Source organism: Engraulis encrasicolus, chromosome 6, assembly GCF_034702125.1.
Source record: "Engraulis encrasicolus isolate BLACKSEA-1 chromosome 6, IST_EnEncr_1.0, whole genome shotgun sequence".
Lineage (NCBI taxonomy): Eukaryota > Metazoa > Chordata > Actinopteri > Clupeiformes > Engraulidae > Engraulis > Engraulis encrasicolus.
In genome coordinates, this window is record NC_085862.1 from 61,091 (window position 1) to 86,938 (window position 25,848).

General features: G+C 40.1%; 1 pseudogene; it reads right to left on the minus strand.

Annotated features, from left to right (window-relative positions):
- Window positions 1-1,196: 1,196 nt before the first annotated feature.
- Window positions 1,197-24,918, minus strand: LOC134450495 (interferon-induced GTP-binding protein Mx1-like; annotated as a pseudogene).
- Window positions 24,919-25,848: the final 930 nt, after the last annotated feature.

Consider the following 25,848-nt stretch of genomic DNA (forward strand, 5'->3'; position numbering starts at 1 on the left):
TATTCTGGTAGCACTGTTAAAATCCTTGGGCCAAGACGAATCCAACGCACCCTCTGACATCATATCCGCCACAATAGAATGCCCGCCATTTTGGATTTGGTGAAAATCAATAAAATCCTATGTCCTCCCTCAATTTTTGACATTTATTTCTGAAAATCGGTATATAGCATCTCTGGACTGAGCCTCACAAAACTTTTGCCTTCAATTTTTTATATCTTTTATCGTTTGGCCGTGACACCCAATCAAAAACGGCCTAAAAGTCGCCAAACAGGAAGTGAAGTCATATCTTGGCAACCCATGGTCACCATCTTCTGCAAATTGTCACAGACATTCTTGTCCATGCCTAGACCCACCAAAAACAAATTCAGGTCGCTAGCTCAAACTCCCTAGCGCCACCAGCTGGTCAAAGTTTTAGCTACATTTCTGCCTATAACTTTTGAACCGAATGCTCAATTTTTATTCTGGTAGTACTGTTAAATTCCTTGGGCCAAGACAAATCCAACGCACCCTCTGACATCATATCCGCCACAATAGAATGCCCGCCATTTTGGATTTGGTGAAAATCAATAAAAGGCTCCTCATCCTTCAAATTTAGTCTGATTTTCACAAAACTTGATACACATGATCTCTGGAGCACTCTGAAGAGATCCCTATAGGGATTGTATTACATCTTGTACCGTTTGGCCGTAACAGCCAATCAAAATCCTCCACACAGACGCCAAACAGGAAGTGAGCTCATATCTCAGCAACCCATGGTCAGAATCTTTTGGGAATCGTCACACACATTCTTGGCTATCCCATGACTCCCCACAAGAACTTTCAGGTCTCCAGATCACTCGCTAGCACCACCAGCAGGTCACAAATCAAATTTCGAGGTATATTTCTGCTTGTAAAAAATAACTATGCGTGTCTCTGACATTCTGCCTGCTCAGCTCTTTCGGTTGCCTTGGCGACTTAGGCGGACTTTCTGCTTCCGTTGCGACTCAGGCTGGGACATGCAGACATACTGCTTGGCCCCGCATTGCTGCTTGCAGCTATATTTATCTACTGTTTTACTACAACATTTATCCAAGACATTAATGTATTAGGACATACAAGTTGTATGTATTCTAATCTATTTTAAAGCTATTTTTACATTAATGTATTAGGACATACAAGTTGTATGTATTCTAATCTATTTTAAAGCTATTTTTCATCTAGGTTAATCGCAGGGATGTAAAGGGCACCGGTTTCGTAGAGTGGCCGATGAAGTGGTTCAGCTTCCCCTGAACCAGGCTGAGGCGCTCGATGCGGCTCTGCAGGTTGTTACGACGTCGGCTGGCGTCTGAGTTCTCCCACAGGGCCTCTTCCAAGTCCAGCCCATCAATCAAGCCGAGCATCTCCTCGCACAGCACACGCACAGACTCCTTCAGCAGGAAGAACTGGATGAGCATGGGGATCTGGTCGGCCAGACGCTGGATCACAATCTGGAGAAGAGACAGAGAGTGGCGGTGACAATCAGCTGTGAATTAGGGATGCAAATTATCGATTAATTCATTAATCATTAGTTGATAGCCTTATCAATCGACTTACGATTAATTGATAAGCGGAAAACATGCCTGTTTTTTTCGCACAGCATCCGACTGTAGGCTCATATAGTGTGAGGATGTGAGTCCTGAGATGTGAATTTTTTAAATCGTGAAATTCCCTTGTGCAGAGTGAGCAGGAGCCCAATACGTACAGTGTATTCCCGCCTCAAGGTTGTCAATAAGGTGCGTTAGTCATGGATTAGTGTTGCACCGATACGATTTTTTGGCCCCGATACGATACCTGATACCTGGCTGTGCAGTATCGGCCGATATCGATACCATACCGATACCACCTTATTTGAGATATATGAAGCGCTGTAGTGCATACTACTTGGATGTAAAATCATTGCATGGCTTTGCCAGGCTGCTGCCTACCTTTGTGAAACAGGAAAAAGACTAATACAAAGTGAATCCAGCAAAACTTTTTATACTTTTTATATACCTCTATGAAATAACTAATTTCAAGGCTGTTTAAGTGTCATACAAGCATCTGTAAATGGTATCGGTGCCCTATTTGTTGGTACTCGCCGATACCGATACCAACATTTTAGTGCCGATCCACTGATCCACCGATACTGATATCGGTGCAACACTATCAAGGATCAACTTTCAAAGTTGTTATAGGATGAAGGACACAGAGCAGGGACAGATAGTGGTAACATTTGGACTATGATCCTCTTTTTTCATGTACCTCATAGTATGCTTGGAGATTGCATGGGTATCGGTTTCTTTCGTCATAATCATCCCAGGTGTCAGAGTTACTGAAACTCTCGTCATTCTCCTTGAGAGTTCTTTTGTAGATGCTGTCTTGGGTGTAGACCAGCTTCTCCATCTCAAACTGCTCTTTGATTCTCTCCATCACTCTGCCCTCCTGCTTTGACTGGATCTGCTCTATCTTGTTCTAAATGAAAACGAACCCATTAAAGGTATACTGTGCAGGAAATGGTCAAAAAAGGTACTGCAACTATGATGCTCATTGAAACTGGGCTACCTATTGTCAAATTTGATCTTTACATGAAAGTTTACTGAGTAATAAATATTTTCTAGTATGGTTCAAGCAGAGTCATTTTTGCAGCTAAAAATGGCTATTTTTGGAAATTCTAAATGGCGGCCCATGGAGAAGATCCTCCTTTTCATGTATGAAAAGTGCAAATTTTCCTGTCATAATGAATGCTTAGAATTAGATGGTGGTGGTAAATATTCATGAAAAAGGTAACATCAGTGAATGGGCAGCATGAATTCTGGAAATAAACAACTAAAAATCTCACACAGTGTCCCTTTAACAACGGATGAGGAAGTTGGGTAAACGTACAAACACGTTACAAATATCTGGAACAGGAACTAAAGAAAAAACATGGGTCATGTTTATTAACACATTGAATACAGGCAGTCCTTACAGAATTATGTCATAGAGTACCAACGTTCTAAACTCTTTTTGACGTTTTTTTGTAGAGCCACAGCAAATGATGTGATAGGGCCACTGAAATATGTGGCTCGTTTGAAAGTGGGTAGTGGGTGAAAATCGTGTGTCTCTACAAGCTTTTATTGCTGAGCAATCTGGCATTGTATTGAAGGGCTTTGGGTTTGGGATTTATGGGGTCATTTATTTAGGCTTATTTAATTGTAGTATATAAAAGCAGCCACTCGGCGCCCCCTTTGGTTGTGTTGTTTTGTATTGTTTTGTTGTTTCTTGTTAGGTGTTGGGAGTTATGTTATGTGTTCTATCAAAGAAGGTGGATCTAACAAGAAGCGACACAATACAACGTCCAATACAACATCCATTGCAACATTCGGCCCCATGATTTTCGGCCGCGGCCGCCATTCTGGAATGAAAAAACTCAAAACTGACTCAAAACGCCCCCTATTGATTGTTTCCCATAAAAGACCTGACTGTCGCTGCTTGTTAGAGATGTATATTCTTTGGTTGTATGCAGCAACTTTGTGATGTCCAAGACAAATTTCCTGCGGGGCAAATAAAAATAATCTTGAGTCTTGGTGTTTCAGGTTTCAAGTGTTTCAGGTTAGATTTGTCCAGTCATGATCCCTTGGTCCCCAGTCATGTTCCCTTGGTCCCTTGGTCCCCAGCAGGCTTGTACGAAATTCCGAATGGAAAGAATTTCAATTCAAAGTAATGCCATAATACGAACACTAGGTGGTGGTGTACTATGTACTTTCAATGGGTGGTGTAGGTTAAATTCAAAGAAATTCAAGGTAATGGCACTACCTAGTATTCGTATTATGGCATGATTTTGAATGGAAATTAATTAAATTCAGAAAAGTCAAATATTCAGTTTAATGTTCATGTATTCAATATAACATGCCAAATCTCTGCTTGCAAATTCCAATCTCACAAATCTCTCAATCTACAAAACATGTATTTGGCACTCAATGTGGTAAATGCTGTTCAATACAGATGCTGATAACACATTAAGTACCAAGTGCGTAAAATTACATAATATTACGAGTTCCAAATGATAAAAATACGTTTTTACATTTGTCAGATTTCGAATCATACGTTTTTACGTTTGTCATACTTCGAGTCATAAGTTTTTACTTCAATGCATAATATTTTGGGAGGTCTGTGAAGAATATAAATGACCAAAAATGCAGTCAAAAGCTTGTGTCATGATTTGGACATTTTAATTTATTTTAATCACGATGTCTCTGCGCCAACCCAAATCAGCTAACCTTATTATATAGTAGCCTACACAGTCATACGTACCATAGCAATGCAATGAAGGTTAGGGTAGCCTACACAGTCATACGTACCATAGCAATACAGCGAAGGTTAGGGTAGCCTACACAGTCATACGTACCATAGCAATACAGCGAAGGTTAGGGTAGCCTACACAGTCATACGTACCATAGCAATACAGCGAAGGTTAGGGTAGCCTACACAGTCATACATAATCAGGGCTGCTGACAGGTTTGGCTGGGCCGGGACAAAAAAATATCAATGGGCCCCCCTTCCGATCCCCGATCACAAAAAAAAAAAAAAAAAAAAACAACCACCGAACGACCATTTTTTCCCAAGAGAGACCAGGTGGCCAGACTACACTTTCAGCCTGAAGCACCACTCTCACGTGATATGCTATATATTATAAGGCCTACCCATTATAAAAGAAACGACATTATCAAAGTAGCCTCACAAATCAATGACGCATACAATAATTCCATAGTAAATGATCTATCCATCCAATTATCCATGCATTTTTGCCACCATTTATTTAAAAATGAAACAAAATAAATAGGATTCACATCATTAATAACACAAGTGTACGTGTAATTTACTTTAGCAATTTGAGGGCTTGCACATCAGAATGTGCCTGACTGAATCAGCTCTAGTTCACTGTCACCACCAGCACACCAAGACGTCAGCCTTCCCACACCAGGAATAGCCAAACACAGGAACAAGTCAAGTTGCAGAAATGTATATGCAAAACGGATGTACACTGTTTCTCCCCACAAAGTTAACAGGTTGATAAAGTGTTAGCATTTGCGCTAAGCGGGATTTATACGCGCTAAGCGAAATAGCGTTGCATAATAGCGCAGCTTTAAAAGTTCTCCCTTGCCCTCTCCTTGCGCGCGACGCAATCATGTTACGATTGGGGCTATTGGGGCTAATGTGCATATTCCTAGCTAAGGTCACAGATGGTCAGATTTGAAACACAATTTTACTAAGCTGTGGTTATAGAATGATGCGACTGTGTGACTGATCATGTTTTAAACATGAATGCTGCAGTGCAGGGCGTGTCTGTTTATGAAGGGAAACTTTTGCTCTGTTAGTGTTCTCTGCTATTGTTAGTACCTGCATCATCTGAAGAACTTTTTACTGAAATCCTGGGGCTTCTGGTGTCTTCATCTATTTTTCTCCTATCCTTCATTTTCTGCCCTCCTGGTGAACGACTGCTTCTTCAGACACCTTGGCAAATTGGCACGAGCCGCGTTAAGTTGAAGCCGTTTTTTTCTTTCTCGTAATGACCGACCAAACCATTTGTGCACTGGGGGTGGGGGAGGTGGGGGTTCTTGATAATTTTTAAGGGCAGGAAAGGCAAAATATCTGCATCATTTATTTAATGTAAATATAGCGCAATCTCCCTCTCTGAAAAACCATCTTATTTTGAAATTAATTAGAACCATTAATCACAAACTTAATGAGGGCCCAGTTCTGGGCCCCCCTATCCCAGGGCCCGGGACAAAAAGCCCTTTTGTCCCCCCCTGTCGGCGGGGCTGCATACCATAGCAATGCAATGAAGGTTAGGGTAGCCTACACAGTCATACGTACCATAGCAATACAGCGAAGGTTAGGGTAGTTTGAAAAGCACTCTTCTGAGACATCAGTGAGCTGCTCCTGAATAGTTTCTAGAAAAAAAAAGATATTTTATTTCATGTTATGATTGTGAACCAGGAGGCAAAATGTACCTTATATTCCTTGGATGAATCCATTGCTCATGATTATAGATTTCACAATCTATTTATTTTAGTGTTCAATTGCTAAAATCATCAACTCAATGATCTAAATCAGGTTGGTAGCAGGCTTCACTCAGGTTTCTTGATAACTTTTGAGGGTGCTGTCCCAAATAGATACTTAGAATCAAAAAAAGAAAAGAGGGGCGCACCTTGCATACATTTTTTTCTTCTTTATTTTTGTGCACAGACACGTTTCCGCGTGTGCCTTCTTCAGTGTTGTACTAAGGAAGGCACATGCCGAAACGCGTCTGTGCACAAAAAAAAGAAGAAAAAAATGTATGCAAGGTGCGCCCCCCCCCCTCCCTTTTCTTTTTTTTCAACTCAATGATCTCCAATGGGTCATCAAATCTGTTCATAATTACTTCTGACGTCGCTCAAAATGTTTAGAGTAGGACCGTGTAGTATGATCACCAGTTCCTGGACCACCATCTCGAACACTTTGTAGTTGCTGAAGCCGGAAGTTCTCACCTTGTAGTTGCTGAAGCCGGAAGTTCTTCAGCTCTGAACCTCTCATCGTACTGCTGCTTCACATTTTCCACTATCATGGCATCTATTTTGTAAGAAGAAAATTCTCAGTCAATCAATAATAATAATCATTGCAAATAATAATAATACAGGTATATCACCAAGTAATTTTCACTTCACCCACCAGTTTAGATAGTAATCTCCTTTCTTTCAATGTTTTAAAACAGTAACATTAAAGATTTTTCTTCCATTTCCGTATCTTTTATTCTAGGGCTGGGACATTAATGCATTCATTTCGATTAATTAATCACACAAAAATTAATACGATTAAAAAAATTAACTCATTTTAATCGCACTACAGTATAATATAGCTATGATAGTTTTGGATTAGACCAGTTGATGACAATATTATGCCTGATGGTGAACAGCTTGCTTAAACTGAGAAGAGTTTTCTCTTCTTTTAAAATGTTTTAAAAGAAGAGAAAACTATCCTCAGTTTCAGCAGTCTGTTTACCATCAGAAGTTTCGTAGTCTTAGCTTAAGTCGTTAAGGAATTATACAACATCAAAGTTGGTGCAGGCACTTTTAGCCCCACCAACTTTACCCCCTTCACAATGGAGACCAAAGAGGCCCGGCACCTCCAACTTCCTCTTTTTAAAGGAAGCCATCATTTCTGACCGGGCACTTCCTATCCCTAAGCGCCACAGCTCCTCTATGGTCCCGGATCAGTCATTGCACCCTCCCCGAAAAGTCCAACCTGTTACATAAGTGCATTACCTAAATTTGATGGAAAATACATTATGGCGAGATTTTGGGCATTATAATGAGAAGATGTCATAATGACATCATAATACCAGATAAGGACACAAAAATTATTTCATTCATAGATGTCCATATGTAGATCATCTCCCCAAAGTTTGGTGGTCATACTGTATTTCGTTCATGAGTTATGAGGGGGGGTCAAAAAAGCCCCCCCCCCCCCAGGCCCAGGAATGCCAAAAAAGCCCAGACTGACTAGGGTTAAAGTGTACCTCCGGGATTTTGGACACCAGACCTCATTTCCGAGTCAGCCAGGGTGTAAACAATGTGTCCAGAATGTTTTTTTCACATTCCATGCAGTCCTTGTGAATTCTCATATCCATGTTGCTAAGCTAGCGCAAGTGAATGGCAATGAGTAGCCTGCCCCCAAAAATAGTCTTATCCAGTTGCAACAACTTTCAAAACAACCCCATTATTATGCCAGACTGCAAGTGTAAATACTTGTCTTGATAGAATGAAGTTTGAAATTAAACCAACATTGCAATCATGTTTGATCACCATCAACAAGTTGTGTTCCCTGATTTGAAAGCTTGACAGCCGCGGAGTGATATTCCTAGTACAAATCCTGGCTTCGTTTTACACATCCATAACTTTTCCATAGAGCGAGCTCCAACATCTTTGAAGTTTGTAAAACTGAACGGTTTTCCCCTCTCCCTGACGTCGCTCGCAAACATCAAGAGTAATGCTTTCTGTCCGACTTTGTCAACCTTTCGTAACATTGAAACATATGCCATAACAATGTTTGGTTGTTACTAGATGACCCGTGTGTCTACACAGCATGTTGGCGAACAGAACGCACACTCTTCTCCCTTTCATCCTCCCATTCCATCTCGTCTCAAAAAACATTCCATGTAATAATAACTAGAGCTACGAGTGACATATTTCACAATGTCAAGCCAGATCACATAGCGTTGCGTAACGTATGAGTCCATACGGCAAATCATTTCTAATGCCATTTGTTATAGCAATTACACAAAATAACAAATAATCCAATAATCCAAAAAGTTTGCAAAAGTGAACGTTATTCCCCTCTCCCTGACCTCGCTCGCAAACACCAAGAGTAAAGCTTTCTGTCCGACTTCGTCAACCTTTCGTAACATTGAATATGCCATGACAATGTTTGGTTGTTACTAGATGACCCGTGTGTCTACAGAGCATTAGATGTTGGCTAACAGAACAGTGCACCCATCTCTTCTAAATCCCTTTCATCCTTCCATTACATCTCGTCTCAAAAAACATTCCATGTAATAACAACTAGAGTTACGAGTGACATATTCCACAATGTCAAGCCAGATCACATAGCGTTGTGTAACTTATGAGTCCAGGAATACGGCAAGTCATGTCTAATGCCATTTGTCACAGCAATTACACAAAATAACAGTAAAGCATTACAACATGCCAATCCAAAAGGGTAACTTCTAGCCCAAGTTTTGGCTAACGTAGGCGAAGCCATTATACCACTGGGATCATAGCAGAACCATCATAGAAGCAGAAAGCATAGCAAACCTGTTCTTCGGAGACTGTTGGTGCGCGCCACAAAATGTAGATCTGGGAATGCGGTTGGCACCGCGGACACTTTTAGAGTTTTCCGTGTAGGTATTAGACTTCGAGAAGGACTTTTAAGTCGTCAGGACTGAAATGGTCACTGCAAAGCACCGGGGTAGCCTACGGAGCGTCTCCATCGGTGTGTTGATGTAGCCCTGCAGCCAGGAGCCAGAGTTTGGTTCTTTCAACATCTTTCACTGGAAACCAATGGAAACTTGCCGATACCCATCTGTGGGCTTTATTATTGCAGTTGGTATATACGTACACAATGATATACCATGGTGCGATGTCGTTGGGTTTTAATCCACTATTCGATCCGAAAGCAGTTGTAGAACTAGCCTTGATTTGCAATGTCTCTTGCGGCTCCCTGAAGTGGGTGGGTGGGCTACATCACAACTGAAGAGAGCAAAGTAAAATTCCGCCGACCCCGAGAAAATAGTCTCTCAACATGGCAAAATCCACGCAGTGCAAGGTTGGTTTAATTTCAAACTTCATTCTACTAAGACAAACATTTACACTTGCAGTATGGCATAATAACGGTTTTGTTTTGAATGTTGTTTAAACGGGATTATTAAATAATAAGACTATTTTTGGGGGCAGGCTACCAATTGCCGTTCACTTGCGCTAGCTTAGCAACATGGATATGAGAATTCACAAGGACTGCATGGAATGTGAAAAAAACGTTCTGGACACATTGTTTACACCCTGGCTGACTCGGAAATGAGGTCTGATGTCCAAAATCCCGGAGGTACACTTTAAGCTTACATATTGTCATTAGGCAAAATCCATGTGATTTTTTTTTTTTTACTGTTCTCAAGTCAGATATTCAAATGCGATTAAAATGTGATTGATTCGATTAATTAATTTCAAAGCCTAAAGATTAATTTGATTAAAAATTTTCATTGAGACCCAGCCCTATTTTATTCACATTTGAGTCCTAGACAACAATTCGGTTCCACATACTGTAGCTTTTAATCGTGTCATAGCAAGTAACAAACTAGACAATTTGAACCAACAATGTTCCCACTTTAAAAGGCACAGCCAATAGGAATACAAGAAATGTTTGATTACGAGTAACGTGTTGCATGACACAGTGGGGAATGCAACTTTACATAGTTTTTGTTTGTTTTCAAAATATTTGAATGGAAGAAGTCACACACATTCCAAAAATGCAAATGTAAAAAAAAAATTGCAAATGCAAAAGTTAAAAAAGGTGTTTTGGACATTTTGCAACGGAATGCTTAAATTTTACACAAATGTAAAATACCGTGATATATACCGTGGCTAAAATTATGCCGAGGTATACATTTTTGGCCATACCGCCCACCCCTAATTGCATGACTTACATGGCTCCCGACTGCTTTGGAGTCTATCGCTCCATTCCTGGAAGTGGTGACGCAGGATCACAAACAGGTTTTTTCCCCAATTACCACCTCACCAGCAGTTAAGTTGGTAATCTTCCCAGTGAATAACATTAACCTCTGTGAAGAAACACCTCTGTTAGTTACAGGGCTTGACATTTTTACTTGCTGGCCATTGTGGCTAGTGGTTTTCCCAAGTCACTAGCCATTCAGCTGTACTACTAGCCAAGAAAACGATGTTGTTTCTTTTTTTCTTTATCATGACACTTTACATCTAACCTCAGTAGATAAAGTACTAAAGCTTTAAATTAGCTGTAGCTTTCAAGTTTTACCAGCATTTCTTTGGCCGGTTGGCAGGTGCCAGTGTCAAGCCCTGGTTAGTTACACAAGCTCACACATAGTGTCAGGGCCTCTGACAACTTTGGCTGGGCCTGGGACAAAAGTCATCTGAAAGGCCTTGAACTCAATACATACAATGTAATGGGGACCCCCCCCCTGGGCCCCCTCTTTTCTTGACGACTGACCCCTTTGGTCCTGTGGCCAGGCAGACTTTTCTGATACCTTGATCAGGTAGGTTCTCCTCTCAGCAGGTTCCTTTGGTGGGCCATCAATGCATTCACTTAGTGACCTTCTGGACTCAAAGAGCTCCTGGTTAATTTGCTCTGACAATGCTGGTAGCACTTTCTGCAAACACACACACACACACACACACACACACACACACACACACACACACACACACACACACACACACACACACACACACACACACACACACACACACACACACACACACACACACCAATGCATGATTCAGGTCACTAAATAAAGCATACACACACTGTTTCTTTCTGATTAGCTGAGTTTATTTTTAGTTTATTACAATTGGAATGGCTGAATTCGAAAGCATACTGTAGGATCGTAAGACATTCGGATTTTTACAAAAGTTGGGAGTGGACGTTTGTACCACAGTCGGATATTTTACGACTAGCATAGTTAGCTCACGACTAGCATGGTTAGCTCATTCCCCTTTGTTATGGGAAGCACGTCACTTGTGAGATTTTAAAATAAAGTCCGAAAAGAATATTTGGATTGTTTGAAAGGGAGCGTACCTATGTTCCCCGGGTCCCATCTTCCCCAGGTCCTATGTTCCCCTGTCTTTGTTAGGGACCGGGGAACTTAGGACCCTTTTTCTAAAAAAAAAAAAAAGGGTTCTATGTTCCCCGCCTGGTATGTTTCCGAGTTTTCTAATTGTGTCCTTCCCAAAACCATCCCTAAACCTAACCTGTCAGTAATGCAATGTTTCTGAGTTGTGAATTTGCGCCCTGACCAAAACTATCTCTAAACCTAACCTGTCAGAGGTGCAACAGCAACCTGTGCTATGCCATGCGGCAGCAGTCTACTTGTGAGCGACGGGGAACATAGGGTCCTAAGTTCCCCGCATTGTGTGTTTCCGAGTTTTCAAACTGTGCCCTTCCCAAAACCATCCCTAAACCTAACCTGTCGGAAATGCAATGCTTCTGAGTTTTTAATTTGTGCCCTTACCAAAACTGTCCCTAATCCTAACCTCAGAGATGCAACAACAACGTGCTCTTTGCCATGCGGCAGCAGTCTACTTGGAAGCAGTGGGGAACATAGAACCCTTTTTTGAAAAAAGGGGAACATAGGGATGACCCCGTTTGAAAATGAGGTAAACCATATCTGCGACTGAACATTCCACCTGCACTACTACATCTGTGACTGAACTTTCAACCTGCACTAACTCAAAACATGCACATGCACACTCACACACACACACACACACACACACACACACACACACACACACACACACACACACACACACACACACACACACACACACACACACACACACACACACACACACACAGACGCACACTGCACTTTCTATCTGCACTAAACACACACACAAACACAAACACAAACACACACACACACACACACACACACACACACACACACACAAACACACACACACACACACACACACCACACACACACACACACACACACACACACACACACACACACACACACACACACACACACACACACACACACACACACACACACACACACACACACACACTGCAGCTGGTGTACTTGATAGACCTATTTTAATATTTATTTTTCTTCAAATGCTACTAAAAAGTATAACTATGTCAGAACGCTATAAAGGACTTTTAGAAAAAGCACAACAAAATACCTCCTCTTAATGTATGTTCTCTACAAGTCTTCTGTTGTCCAGTCTTGCACTTTAAATGTCTATATGAGCACTGTCTATGTCCATACTGTCTTATGTCCATGTATGAGTACTGTCTATGTCTATACTGTCTATGTCCTTACCTAGATTAGTCTATGTCTGCATGGGAAAGCAAGAAACGTAATTTAAAATTCTTTGTATGACCAGTGCATGTAAAGAATTTGACCATAAAACCAACTTGACTTGACTTGACTACAGTTTTTGCCTACTGCTTAAACACTATAGGCATATGCTTAAACCAAAGTAGCATATCGTTAAGTTGTTTGTGCATAAACACTTATTGCTTGACTTTAAACAAAAGTAAGCATTACACTTTCATACCAGTTTAGCAAGGCACTTGCTCCTTTACGCAACACACAGACTCCAGCTGTCTACACACAATTTCATACACAAGACACTTTGTTCAAAAGTAAAATCTCAGAGTGTCATTGTGAAAACACATCTGTTATAAAAACAAAACACACTGATGTATGACAAGATTTAGACACAGACAATAAAACACACTGGACTCACCTTGATGTGCTAGGGACCCGGGGAACATAGGACTCACCTTGATGTGCTCAATCAGGTCCTGGCTCAGCTTGGTGGCAAGGCACTGAGTTGTGGCTCTCTCCTCATTCAGAAGACGTCTACAATACATATTATTACTATTCACTATTTATTCATTTACTACTACAATACATATTATTACTATTCATATCTCTATACTTAAAGACTGAGTTGTGGCTCTCTCCTCATTCAGAAGACGTCTACAATACATAGTATTACTATTATGTTGGCATATCTCTATACTTAAAGAAGTTGTGGCTCTCTCCTCATTCAGAAGACGTCTACAATACATAGTAAACCTATTATGTTGGCATTTCTCTATACTTAAAGAATCTCTGATCTACAATACATAGAATGCACATCTCTCCTCATTCAGAAGACGTCTACAACAGAGAGAGTAGAGAGAGAGAGATTCCATTGGCCCATTGTTTCCTGGTTCTATTATGGACCCCCTTAGGCAGACCTAGGCAGACCTAAGGACTGTTCTATTCAATTGTAGGAGTATTATGACACACCCCTTTAGGCAGACCGGAACCTGGTCGCGTTAGTTGCCCATAGAAACCTATTATGTTGGCATATCTCTATACTTAAAGAATCTCTGATCTACAATACATAGTACAGTAATTTGACAGATTTTCCTTACACCATTGCTGAATCTCAAATGGTGCACTTGTGCACTTCAGTGTTCATGTTTCAGTGTGTATGCCATATTAGTTACGCATTGAAAGATACTGTAGTGCCCGAAGTGCACAAGTGCACCATTTGAGATCTAGCCTATATATCTGTATTGTCACACATTTTGTTTTCAACTCCCTCATTCCTTCGACCTACTTGAAGTATTTGTGGTCCTCGAAGAATTCTCTCTCCTTCCTGGTAGCCTCAGCCAGAGGAGTTCTGTTCTGAATATCTTGCTGACCGCGGCACTTGACAACAATATAGCCTTTGCTCAGCGGGATAACACGATTCTCTACAATATCCAAAACATTTTGCTCTGCACCAGGATCCACAAGGTCTGGCTTAGTAAGAATCGCTATGAAAAAAATATAAAAAATATTTAATAGGTATGATTTTATACTGTTTGATTATGGTAAAATAATGCTGCATCATTCATTACATTATCAAAAACGAGACAAAACTCCATTACCCAAAGTTCTTTCCCCCTCTGGATCCACTTCCTGGGCCATTTTCAGAGCTTCTGTTGTTGCTATGTCAACATTGCATGGGACCACCACCAAGATGATGGTTTCGCTCTTTTTAATGAAGCTCAAGATCAGTCTTTTGATCTAAATTGAAAAACTTTATTTTACTATACAAGTTGAGGAGTTGAGAAGACCCCATACACAAGGTTCCTTTGATTTGAAAGAATCGAATGACATACAGTACTAGGGCTGCATGATATATCGAAAATGTATCGATATCGCGATATCACGGCTTGCGATAAACACATCGCAAAGGTTGTGCACGTATCGCAAACAGTTTTTAATTTTTCATAACAGGAAATTTGGTGAGAAGGTTAAAAATGCATTAAAAATGTTGTCATTTTACAGTTTTTCTCGATTGCTTACACACAATTTTCTGAATCAGTTCTCGAATTCTCAGAACTCTACACACAAATCTCCAAACCTCACACGCAACGGGCAGAACTCTTCACTTCCTCTGAAAAATGCATGTCTTGTCTCAAAACAATGTACTCTCTTCTAAAAACCTCATTTTGTTCTCAAATGGCACACACAAGCAGTCATTTCAATACACTCTTATGTGAACCATTGAACACTAATATGCACAAGGTAAAACTCTATACTCAACTTGACACACAGTAGAAACTTAATTTCTTCACTGTTCTACTCACTAAAGAGGGTATTTTTCTGTAGTAAAATACTGAAATATTGTTTTTAGACTCGGAGTACACAAATGTGTGGCAAAAAAATATATTTTACATATTTTTCTGACATTTTTTAAAAATGTACTAATTTATTGTAAAATATTGGGTAACCACATGAAAGTGATCTCTTGTATAACATCTTTTGGAGTTCAAAAACTAAACCAATGTGTTTTCTCACTGCATCCACTCATGTTTTCAGCAATATCACATGCAATGTGTGTCCTTATGGGATGATGATTTCAGATTGTAAACCGGAATGAAGAGAGTCTGCCCATGTGATGAGGAAGTGAACATAGGGTGGCAGTTGATTTTAGTATTTTGAATGGCAGTGTGTTCAATGCGACAACCAGGGTTTTTCTTCATGAAAATTGTGTGTAATCCAGAAAATTGTGTGTAGTGGTTTGAAAAGAGTGTGTTTTAAAACTGAAATGTAAGTGTAAATAAGGAATTGTGTTTAGTGTTCAGTGACATTGGTTAGGGGAGTTGGGAAATGGGTGAGATGTTCCGAGAATTGTGTGTGAAGTACCAGAACTTGTGTGGAGGCAATCGAGAAAAACTGTAAGGTGATATTAGCCATGTTTTTTCCAAATAAAAAGTAATGTTGCCAATAAAACATTGCTCTCAGTTGTTTTAAACATGATAAAGTGTAGAATGGCAAGTAGAGAGGGGAAAATATATGTATATATTAAATATACAGTCCTCACCTGGTCAGCAATGTCGTCAGGTTGGCCTCTGACAGGTACTCGTGCAATGCCAGGTAGATCAATCAGCGTGAGGTCACACACCTCAGGTGACATGATCTCCAGGCTGATCAGCTCCTCACAGATCCCCACGCCGTCTCCAGCCAGCTCAATCTGGGCTAAACGACACAAGTGGAGTTGCTGACTGTTGACAAATATGCCCGTAGCTCAATAACTAAACCATGTAGGAAGCTCAAATTTTGGCATGCTGGTACATAGATAGGAATAATTTGTTGCTAAACTGTCAGTTTTGGTCTGTTTGATCCTGCATCGTCATAGCATTCCCTCAAAGATGATACAAGTTGTACTGGAGTTTTTGGCTGTGCTCTGTTTAGGCCTTCAGAAGACATATTTGTGCCCAACATAGCCTCTTGATTTTTTCCCCTTGTAGAGACAAGGGAACACTCTCATAAAAAGCTATAAATAGACAGGAAACCCCATCAGTGTTTGACCAGAAGACAAATCATTTTGGGTGTCATTTACAGAGCTCCAGAACCCCTTGTGGGATTGTCCACATATTTTTATTTTATTTTTTTCTTCATTCTCCATGAAGTCTTATTTTTAAAAATGCCAATGAGACTTGTCTTATGTGATGTTTTCTATTTTAATTTCCACCCTGAACAATATTTTCATTACATATTTCAGCATCTCAACGTTTAAATTTTTCTGTTAACTTCAGGTGTAACAGAGGGTCTGTGGAGAGTTTATACTGTGCTAATATGGTCGACCTGTGCGGACGTGCTTGAAATACGCGATGCCATATCTAGTCTTACTATAGGATATCTGTGCCCTCTGCCCCATGAACCAGGAAGTAGAGGGCGTGACAAAGGTGCCCCATTCTAGTTCTTTTCCGGTATCCATGTGCTGTCGGGTGAACGCCCCTATAGGAGATCTCCGGCAAACGCCTGAGAAATAGAAGAAGAAGGAGGCGACAACGCCTCCTTTGGAGACCCAACTTGAGCACTCTCTTTTGCATTGGGTGGGCGGGTTTTGAATCCTCCTTATTATTCCAACCTCTTTGCTAATACATGGGTTCTACATTTTAGCTTTAACCTGACTGTGCGAAACTAACTGCGCATAACTCAACCTCTGACTGTTGGAAACCGCTGTCGATGAAAAAATTTGCTCACGCGGTTGGCTGCCAGTGTCTTACCCCTCCTTACAACATCGTGTTTACAAACACGGCGAACCCATGTATACCTCCTCTAACTCCAGAGCATGGAGGTAGTATAAGAACTGGAGAGAGTGAATAAGTCCCACCTCCAGTCATTTCAATGCGAAATGCTAGGCTAGTTAATTCAGCCAAAATTGAACAAATTTTTCTGCTTCAAAAATGGAGTCGCTTCCGCCACCAGTTTACTCAGCCAATTACGTGCCACGTTAATGACTGACTTACGATTGACCAGAAAGATATATGAGTAGATGACAGTTAGGCAGAAAAAAAATATTTTTTTACAAAACATTGTTTATGAGGGAAAAAAAGTATATGTCTACATAATGCAGCAATTAATCTTTCAACAAATCCAAGTGGTCACAATGTTGGTCTATTAATTGATTATTTATTTACGTTGATACAGCAATTTGCAGAAAATATGTCCTTCGGTGTGACATTAAGAAATAAATATATTAAGTAATATAGAAATGGCTTGATGGAGTTTTATGAATATTGTTACACTCTTCATATTTATAGAATTTTTTAAAGTCTTAATTTAATGAGAAATAACCATTTAAGGATTTTTTTTTCCCATTAGAGGTGAGCTTATTAGAAACCTTCGAGGAAATATAGGGATATCTTTCTTTTTAAATGTTCAAAATTGTCCGAATTTATACTAACATTTCAGGGATGATAATTTGTTCTTCCCTAATGCAATATTCATTGTTTATCAAATGTATTGTTAAGCTCAAACAAATATTTGAGCGTTTTAAAAATGTCACACCGTAGGACATTCATGTCACACTAAAGGACAGAAATGCAAAACTGAGCCAGAAACAAATGTATCAACATGATTATTTTGTCTTTTGATCATAATGTAATGTTGTAGTCAATATTGACCTACACTTTATGCTTATAAGTCTTTAAGTCATAGATTATCAGCCTATCGTAACACTTAATGACAGCCATGCGGTCATTAAATTTAACCTGCAGAGCTCATAAGACTCATACTGAAGTGTGACGTTGGCATGACCATCACACCTCACCCTCTTTGTAGGTATGCTATGACTGTCACACCATTGAACCTGTAGTGTGTAGTGGCCAGTGCCTGTTTGCAGGGCCGGTTCTGGCTTATTTGGTGCCCTAGGCGAGTTTGATTTCTGGCGCCCCCCCCCCCCTCCCCCACACCTTTGAAAGAAAAAAAAAATCTTTCTTATACCTCACAGAACACAAGACTAATATCCTTAGTAAGCTTAACTAAATAGCATCAAGAACAATAACCGTTTTTCATCAAATGGATTTGTGGTTCTTTTTGACAGGCGACCAACACATCAGATTGAGTCGCATGAAAGTAGCTTCACTGTGTGGTGTGTTGGATGTGATGGTGGTGGGGCCCCCAACCCCAGATGAGAGGGAGGTTATCGATGTATTTGAATTGTAACGTGAAATTGAAATGCCAGGAGAGTGATACAGTACATTTGCATGTAAAATGCATGTGTAGACAATAAGCCTACCAAGGAGGTCTGCATTGATCTACACTATCTACAGCATCACAAAGCATGGCAGCATAACAATTTTAATAAGCTACACATTTGTGCTGTCTTCCAAACCAATTTCATTTCTGGACTGGAAATAGTGGTGCATTTGTGAGTAGGAGAATGAGAAGGGGGCTATCTACTGGAGGGACAGGGTGAGAGAAAGGGAGAAGAGCTGTCACGCTATTGAATTTCATAATATACAAAATATAGTAAATAGCCTCACTTGTCTGCTGTGCATGGTTCTGTTACATGATTAATGTAGGATATGTCATTCTGGTCTGGAAATTAATGTTTTTTAAGCTTACAACAAGCAGGTAATTCATGTGGATGGAAGGAGATATGGCAGCTAAAATTGTTTTAAACATTGCACCAGTCTTACTTTACATTGCTTGTCAACCTAAGCAAGTATTATGATATCAGGTGGGTGTTAGTGAGTAGTGAGTAGGCTACTAACAGCTACTTTACTGGATTTCATTGCTTGGCATACTTGGCTAATGTTAGCATGCTAACTAGCGATTTCTCTGATCAAAAACAAAGCTCTTTTTCTCTCTAATTCCAAATAGTAACCTCATAACTATTAGGCTTTCCATAATCACAAACGGTTGCTGATTAAATCACATAGTTCCAAAACACCCTCTGAAACTCCTGCATCATGCAATGAGTGGTTTAATGAGAACATAATAATCTCCATCCAGCAGAGCAGCACTACTGTTTGTGCTTGCCCTCTCTGTCTCTCGAGTGAGTCTCTAAATTCAAAATAGACCGCACGCTGTCACTCGTCCCGCCCCCTTTCTCAGAACTGTCTGTTTATTGGTTCACAGACTTCCCAGAGACAGTTGGAAGAGATATTACTATTGGCTGAGGGGCGCTTTGCCGTGAGGAGCGCTTTCGCCACTCTTTGTTGATTGCGACTTCATAAAAAAAACTTCATATCGCAAAATTATGCATAGGAGAGCGCCATTTCGGCGCCCCTTCTTCACATGGCGCTCTAGGCGACCGCCTAGCCGGCCTATGCTAAAAACCGGCCCTGCCTGTTTGGTATCTCAAGCTGGAAAGCACATTTATGCTATATTGAGCTCTCCACAGCATACTTTATTCATCTATACTTCTCTATACTCTCTCACTCATCTTTCCTTCACTGTTACCGTTGTATTTTATGGTTTCAAAGCACCATTAATGACATTTGATATCCTTTGACAGTATCTAGAATCAACAGCAAATATTAATCAACAATGCATCAAAGTATAAATTCCAATGGTCACTAAAGGATTAAGTAATTTGAATACACAATATGTATCTAGTCAAACAACAAAATAAACAAAAAATGTACAACCAGTTGTTTTAAAACCTATTTCTCAGATATCTAGTCCTTTGGTGTGACCTGTTTGTCCTTTGGTGTGATACTTCAAAGTGTCACACCATAGGACTTTTACCATCACACCATAGGACTTTTGAGCTTTTGAGTTCATTTAAAGCCATGTCGTTGCCAACTGAAATACAATTTCACCTTTAGTACGATGCATTTTCTTACATCTACATAAGAAAAAAATATGAAAAATATACACTATTGTCAAAATGTATTTTATGGCTGTCACACCAAAGGACTACAAAACTAATACATCTTGTGGTAGCAAAACATAATTGATTGATTGAAGAACTCTGAGAGAACAAGGCCGACAGGCGGACAACAGATGTGTCCCTCTATGTTAGTTCCAACTATGCCATTTTCCCCCCCAAACGCCCCCCTGGCCTCCTCCTAGCCTGTCAACGCCCCCCGAGGATGTACTTTTTGTTTATTGGTCATCATGGACACTCCAAATATTGTGGCAGGCAGCAAGGCAGCAAAATGGTGAAACATGGCTTTTATATTTTGCAGTTTAGGGTATAATAAGCTTATCATCATTCTTGGATTTGGAAAAGAACCATAGGCTATGATTTGAAATTTCACATAGCCTAGATGAAGTAGGCTACATTACAAATTACCAGACATTTATTAGGCCTAACAACCTTTAGTATCACGCCATTTCAGCATTATGTGCATGTGGGAAAGAATCTAAACATCGACAAATAATAAATAAATAAAACCGTTTGGGTGAATCATGCGCTTATGGGTTGACCCTTTAGGTGAATTATGGACTTTTTTTCAATACCAGCTTCACCGTCAAGGCACAAAGCAGTGAACTTCCGTGCCAGAGTTTATCAAATGCATACGACTGCAAAGCAATTACGAAAGACGCGTTCTCTCCTGTACTCTCTCTGAGCGCAACAAAAAGCACCATTGCCCTTCCAAATGGCAGTTGGTTTGATTTTTTAAACTCACTGCAGCATTATTTTTAAAAACACGCATTTTGTGCATTAATAACCTCCTGACTACCAGCAGTTCATTTTTGTCCTCTCTAGAGGACATTTGTAAACTGCAATATCTCCCACCCCATACACACTACTGTGCTGTGTAGGGGTGGGGTTTTGGGAACTTTCTATTTCTTTGCAAGGAAAATGGTGTCCATTAAAAATAGGCCGCTTTTGGTTAAAGGGAAAGTAAATGCATAATACTTTAAAGTGGGCAATTACTGTCTTAAAACATCATCTTTATATGTTATTTCAATCTCTTCAGAGTACAATTAAACCATTTCTAAATTAATGTAACATTATTTAATTCCCATATTTAGGCGTTAAAGAAATGTCCTCTAAAATGGACATTGGTAGTGACATCTTCCATTTTGTTAGTATTTTTCCAGTCAGAAAGTCAGTATCAGAATCAGAAGGAGAGACACTTTACAGCACATTATTGATAAATAATCCTAGATGTGATGTTTGAGGAAGATGCTGAAGATTCAGAGACCTCTTAGGATTCATTTCAAGCAGGAAAAGTAGAATCAGAACAAGCAGAACGTTTCCTATTGATGCATTTGTCGCCCCATGTGGAGCATGACTCTGATGTGTGTCTGAACTTTGCAGGACAATATTTCAACCAAAAATTAAATTAAGACTAAATTAATCCTATAGACATGAACACATGTTTGTTCCAGAGATAATAACCCATATTTCACACATCAGAACTATAAAATTAGTCAACTCTGGTGAAAGTTCTCAGTTGAGAGACCACATGTCATTCAAGCTTCAACTGCAAGTCCAGTTGCTTAAAACAAAATTGCTTTGACTTGAGATGACCTGCATGAATGATAATGGTCACAGACACATCCAGTTTCCACCTCAAACCAATAAAACACTCATTGTTAACTCATAAATGCTCAAATTTACTAATAATTAAACTGATTGTTATGCTTTTTCATCCAGATTGATTGATAGCAATTAAGGTACATTTTCAATGTACGGCCTTCCAATGTCCACTGTAGTGGACACATTAAATCTTAATAATAAAAAATACAACTTTGAAAAAAATGTTGTCAATCTCATTTTTTGTCTTCAAACAATTGGGGAAGTAAAAAAAAAAAAAAAAGATTTAAAAACTTTTTTTCCCCCTGGTAGTCAGGAGGATAACCTGAAACTCAATTACCCATAATGCTGCACGTGAGCTCTCTACCCGGGTGATTCTGGAAAACAAACATGGCGGCAACTTGCTTTACTATCTTAATAATGTGTTAATCCGACGCTAGATTTCTTAACTGATGAAAATCAAAGGCAGAAATCAACATTGTAGTGTCTAAATATGAGGTCGATTGGTCTATTTGTGGCGTACATCACGATCGGCTGAGTTGTTGGCCTCACGTTTGTCAGTTAGCCTGTGGCTAGGCTACTTTTCGCCAACGTTAGCATCCGGTTTAGTATAGAAAGGCTATGCTTGCACGCATTCGCTCCGTAGTCTGCCGCCTTGTGGCCACAGGAAGGAACAATTTAAAGAAAGCGTTTCAGACGGACAATTGAATGAAAGCGTTTCAGACGGACAACAATTTAATGAAAGCGTTTCAGACGGACGGAAATTTAATGAAAACGTTTCAGACGGACAGACGGACAGACAGACCCTGTTATAGAGATGCTGGACGCATCTAAAAACCGAAAATCCACCCTTGCCATTGGCTTCTTAAGGGTCTAAAATCACAATTTATGTACCGCTGGAGCTTCAAAAATAGATAATTATCCACATAATTAACCAAAGATAAGATGTCACACCACAGGACATTGTTTTCTGCGACAAAGTTTCATAAGTCCATACGGTCTCAGAAAAACAGGAAAAAAATGAAGCATTGCCACTTGCTAAAATAGGCACTTTGAAAAACATGCCAGCGTTGTTTAGACAAATGACTGAGCTTTGATTATTTATTTAAAAATGTTTTAATATGGAGAACCAGGCTTGCCTCAGTCACACCATAGGACAAATGTGACATTTGACTCAAAATTAAGTATACCTACTTAAGCTCTGGACTCCGTTTCTCGATTCTTGTTGTTGCTAACCGTCTTAAGTCGGTCTTGAGTTGGTCGTAAGTTGCTCTTGAGTTGGTCTTAAGTTGGTCTTAAGTTGGTCTTCAGTTGGTCTTTAGACGCAAGACCAACTTAAGAACAACTTAAGAACAACTTAAGACCAACTCAAGACCTTGGTTACAACGTTGGTCTTAAGAACGAACAAAATGGCTAACGTCGTTAGCAAAGGCACTGTCGAGAAACGACCCCCTGGATTTATTACACATTACTTTTTCACAACAACGACATTAGTTTAATCATTTAAAGCATTGACAATTTTGACAGCATGAATTTACTTAATTTTAAGAGCCTGCGACAGCAAAATTTACACGTCACGTCATCTACCCACATGGAAGACGGGCATTGGATGCATGGAGGTCCCCAACCACACACCTGTATAGGTATGTGTGCCCAACACTAAACTCGCGCACCCACCAATCGCGTCCACCCTGTTTGAGCAAAGTGGTGGCGGAATAGCGACGAGGAAGTGCCTTGCTAATCGGCGAAGCTAATCAGTCAAATCCTGACCCCCTGAACCAGAGGCATGTGCTCCTACCATGTTTAACGAAGTCCCCCACCAGGGAGGGGTCTGTGAAGTCGGTGGATTGGTCTCGGTAGGAGATGATGCCCTTCCACGGATGATGCCCTGCCAGATGTTTCCTCAGCCTCAGCATCAGAGGACATCGAGTCACAATGCCTGCAGGGAACAAATATGCACGTCAGTCCCTCAAGGCGTGCACTATTTCAAGGGACACTGTGCAGGAAATGGTCAAAAAAGGTACTGCAACTATGCTGCTCATTGAAATTGGACTGCCTATTGCCAAATTTGATCTTTACATGAAAGTTTACAAAGTATTAAACACATATTGTCTAGTATGGTCCATTTTTGCAGCTAAACATGGCTATTTTTGGAAATTCAAAATGGCGGACCATGGAAAAGATCAACCTTTTAATGTATGAAAAGTGCAATTTTTCCAGTCATAATGAATACTTAGAATTTGATGCTGGTGGTAAGTATTCATGAAAAAGGTAACATTAGTGAATGGGCAGCATGAATTCTAGAAATAAACAACTAAAAATCTCACACAGTGTCCCTTTAAGTATACCTTGCCTACGTCCATTCTACTACACAGTATTTATCTATGTATTTCACAAATGAACATAAAATGCAGTCCAACATATTATATGATGTTGGATGTGTTGTGTAAGTATAATCATCTTCATTTGGATAGGAAAAGGAATGTTGTATCCAGGCCTGGAATTTCATCATTTTAGGGGTGAGGGCACTTGGCTTTTTGAGTTGTCGATTTTTTTAAGTACACCAAGGCCAAATGCAGATAACGTTGTATCCAGGCCTGGAATTTCATCATTTTAGGGGTAAGGCCACCTGTGTTGTGTAAGTATTTGGCCTTTTGATTTGTCCTTTTTTTAAGTAAACCAAGGCCAAGGCAAATCAGGGGTGCATTTCTCAAAACCCAAGTTCGTTTCATTTTCATTCATCCTTTATTTAGCCAGGATTGTCCCATTGAGACTAGAGTCTCTTCTGCCAGGGAGTCCTGGTCAAAATGGCAGCATACATATAGTTACAGACACAGACAAACACATAGACAAAAAGGAAAATAAATGTACAAAAATCACATTAGGAAGAATAAGTTTACATAAAACGTATTATGAAATAAAAAGTAGTCTATGTGCTGCATAGTCGGAAACAATGACACTCCTCTGTGTATACTGTATTAATTTCCCTCTTAAAACTCCATAGTTGCTTACTGCATCAGCTACTTTGGGGTTTTCAATGGCAACTACAGAAGTTGCTAACAGGCTAACAACTTCTCTTTTGAAAAATGCACCCCCAGTTTCTGTTAGTATAGCACAGCACAGTGTGGTGTCATGATGTGTTCATGAAGAGCAAGCTTGTCCTCTCACCAGTTCCCCTGGGCAGGGCCACTCCTGACAGGGTCTCCAGCACCGAGCTCTTCCCAGAGCTCTGGTCTCCGATCACGGCGATCGAGGGCAGAGCAAGGTCCCGTTTGATGTCCGTAAAACGAAGCTCGTCTATGACGTCTATCAGCGGGCGGATTTTCTCTTCCCAGGTTTTGAAGAAAGCCCCTCCTGATTGTGCCATTTTCTTAGATTTGCTTTTTGTCCAGTGCAAAAGATGTAGTAGATAGAGAGCAAAAATTGACAACCTTACTAGTGTTAAGTTAAAGGAGGACTGTGTGTGTGTGTGTTTATATGCCTCTACAGATTCAGCTCGGTCATAAAGTGTTGAGGCAATAAAGGTTTATCGGTCTCGGATGACTCATTCCAATACTTGTGTTATTTTTTGTGCTTTCCATTTCACTTGATCTCAGATTAAAGGACCAGTTCAGTCAATTTCAACATGCCATTGTATTGCTCACGTTACCCTTGACTTGTCAGTACCCGATGATGTCACATTTTTCGGCTAAGCCCCTTCCGAGATATGAGCAAAAAAATGAAGAGAGGCCTACTCAAATATTTTCCCAAAATGTACCGCTGTTTGCTAGTTGTCTGCTGATGTTGTATAACCTTTTGGATGTATTTGGGAATAAATAAAATTGTTTTTTTAAATGTAAACAAAGCGCTGCCCCCATTACAATGACCAAGATCTTGAAAAAGGCTGAAGAAGAAGGAAAGAAAAACCTCAGGTGCTGACAAGTCCAGTTTAGTGTGAGCATTACAACTGCATGTTGAAATTGACTGAACTGGTCCTTTAACCCTATTCAGACTGGGCTTTTTTGGCATTCCTGGGCCTGGGGGGGGGCTCTTTTGACCCCCCCCTCATAACTCATGAACGGAATACAGTATGACTACGAAACTTGGGGGAGATGATCTACATATGGACATCTATGAATGACATAATTTTTGTGTAATTATCTGGTATTATGACGTCATTATGACATCATTATCTTATTATACCCAAAATCTCGCCATAATGGATTTTCCAACAAATTTAGGTATTGCACCTAAATTTTAATGATTTTATGGTTCAAACCACTAAAATGCTCACACAGTCATCTGATGCTAATGGAAA